General features: G+C 34.2%; 1 pseudogene; it reads right to left on the reverse strand.

Annotated features, from left to right (window-relative positions):
* Nucleotides 1-1,779: 1,779 nt before the first annotated feature.
* LOC138377556 (rRNA-processing protein FCF1 homolog pseudogene) lies at nt 1,780-2,370 on the reverse strand (annotated as a pseudogene).
* Nucleotides 2,371-2,781: the final 411 nt, after the last annotated feature.

Here is a 2,781-nt window from a genome sequence, read left to right on the forward strand (position 1 = left end):
TGAAGAAAAATATTTAAGACTATTCATTACAGCTTGTATAAAAATGTCAATGACATGCCATCTTTTTCATAAATGAGAAGCTTTAATCATGCTAGACATTTGCGTTATGCTAAGTGTCAGAATCAATCACCATTAGAGGATTTTAGAAAATATAGAACTATGAAAATAATATTAGGAACTATTTTCAAAAACTTGGATACCATTGTAGCATGTCATTACCAATTAATTTTCAAGTTAGTGCATCTTTCTTACTTTAAAACGATAAGTTTAAATTTCCATAAAAGTTTGAAAAAACTTACATCTTTATGACCCCTTATAAATATGCAAACAGATAATGATTTGCCCTCCTGTCCAGAGACAAAAGTGGGTACTTTTGGTGTTACATATGTACACGTCCTCAAAACATTTTGTTACTCCTTCAGTTCTTTCCCCTAAATATTTGCTTATTCTTTAATTCGTTTCTTAAAGTTTCCAGTGTCTCTTTAATTAGGAAATCAAAGATTAAATCAATGTCTGTACTTAGTGTCTCAACATTGTTTCCCTCCTTAACCCAATTTCTCTCCAACCTTTCTTTCTGAATTAACTGGTTCATCATTTATATATACAATGATGGATGCAGTTTGCCAAAGGATTGCTACCAAGTGGCTTGAGCATTTCACTGCAACTGTTCCTTTATTTGGTAGCATGGTCTTGTTCCCTGGACATAATATCCTCTTAAAAAAGCACTTGTCAGTACTTTCAGAATTCTATATTCAGGGTCAATCAATTATCTATTGGCTACATTGATATATTAACATTACTGTATTAAAATGTGAGCAAACTTAATGTCTTAGTATGCCAATAGTCAGTTTAATTTTCACCTATTATAAAGTTAATGTTTGCTTGACATTAGCACCTCTACTTAAAAACTTATTTGATGACCACATATAGGCATTACCACCTGTGGACTCAAGAGTTTTCTAAATTAAAGTAGAGGTTCATTTCTCTGGGAAGACAAGTAAGCACTTTGTTAGAGGTTTGTGTATGCCATACATATGTGAGGTTGGGCTATGTTTGTACATGGGGGTAGTTTGCAAAAGTTAAGAAATATATGTTTTTAATTCCTTTTAACAATCACTTTCCATCCCTCTAACAATAAGCAGCATCCCAGTTTCCTTTGCATGAATTAACTCTTCTCCATGGATACAGTTAAGGTTTAGCATCTGTCACTCTACTAGGAAATTTGTAGGTTTCTTTTCTTTTTTTTTTTTTTATAAAAAGATGCAACAATTTTATTTTTATTATAAATGGACAATTTATAATTGTATAAATTTATGGGGTACAAAGGTATGTTATAATCCATGAATGCAAGGTGGAATAATTAAATCAAACTAGTTAACATATCCATCACCTCAAATACTTAATATTTTTGTGTTAAGAACATTTGAAATTTACTCCCTTAGCAATTTTGAAATGTATAATACTCTAGTATTAACTATATTTAGTTAAAAAAGTTAATATAATAATATAGTTCTGCACTGTGCAACAGAACTCAAAAAAGGAATAAAACATCATTCTTCCTGTCTGAAATTTTGTACTCTTTGACCATCGTTTAAAATTTTAAATGAGACAAAATATCATTTTAAAAATAGCATCCAAAAGTGAGCATATTTAACCATATTCAGTGCATAATAGAGCAAATGGGTGAACAGAATAATAATTCATGCTACCGCAAGTTTAACAAACTGCTAACAGAGAAAGTTGGTTGAAGAAAAGCAGAGGAACACTGTCTTGTAAGAATTAGAATGGAGGGGCTCCATAATCATCGGGCATCCATTCGATATTGTATCTATGGTTAAAAATGAACGTGATAGGAACTCCAGGGATTTTCCGGATTCTTAGTTTAAGGTCTCAGTCAACTGTTGCCACAATGTAACACTTGTGCTGAGTTACTGTCTGTACTAAGCAGTCATCTGCATAGGTTCCTTTGTGCATGGTAATTGTTCAAATCTTGGATCCTTGGCAATCTTGAGTACCACTCCATACTTCTGCCCCAATTTCTCAATTTTAGCCATTATGTAGTCAGTTATACAAGGAATACATTTGGCATACAGACAGTCCATCATTGACTGTATTAAGTCCAGTTTGGCTTTAATAGAAAAGTTGATAAAGTTGCCATCAACCAAGATGTGGTAAGGTGGGCCCTTACCACATCTTGGGCTGAGTATTATATTGGAAGAGTAAGCCGGAAGGGTGTTGGGGGACTTCCCTTTCCTTCAGTGGCTGGGATCTTTCTTTTCTTTCTTTTTGGTTTAATCTATCCTTTTTTTTAAGCCCCTGATCTCTGAGACTAAGCATTCGCTTCATGGTCTCACACTTCCTTTTTTTTTTTTTTTTTGCTTCCCCATGCTCATGCCACACTCTTGTTGTGGAGGTTTCTTCTACTCTATCTTTCTATTCCACAGCTCAGTAAGCCAGACTAAATGACCTAAGCTCAGCCAAGGGAATTCCGTCACCCAGAATTCAAATCTTGATCTGAATGCTGCAAGGACTGAAGCAATAGATCAAATTAATTCATTCTAACTGGGTTACCCCAGATTGTCACTCAATTCATGTGACTAAAATCTAAGTTCTGAACTTATTTTTTAAACTCCGCTCTTTAGTCTTCTCTTCAAGCCTGTGAGCACCCTATCCTGTACCTTTCCATAAATTACACCTTTCTTAGATTTGTCGGAGACAATGTCTATCGGCTACAACCAGAGAACCCTATCACGTATTGTGCACCATTCTCCAGCATAATCT

The sequence above is a fragment of the Eulemur rufifrons genome, chromosome 29 (assembly GCF_041146395.1).
Source record: "Eulemur rufifrons isolate Redbay chromosome 29, OSU_ERuf_1, whole genome shotgun sequence".
In the NCBI taxonomy this organism is placed as follows: Eukaryota; Metazoa; Chordata; class Mammalia; order Primates; family Lemuridae; genus Eulemur; species Eulemur rufifrons.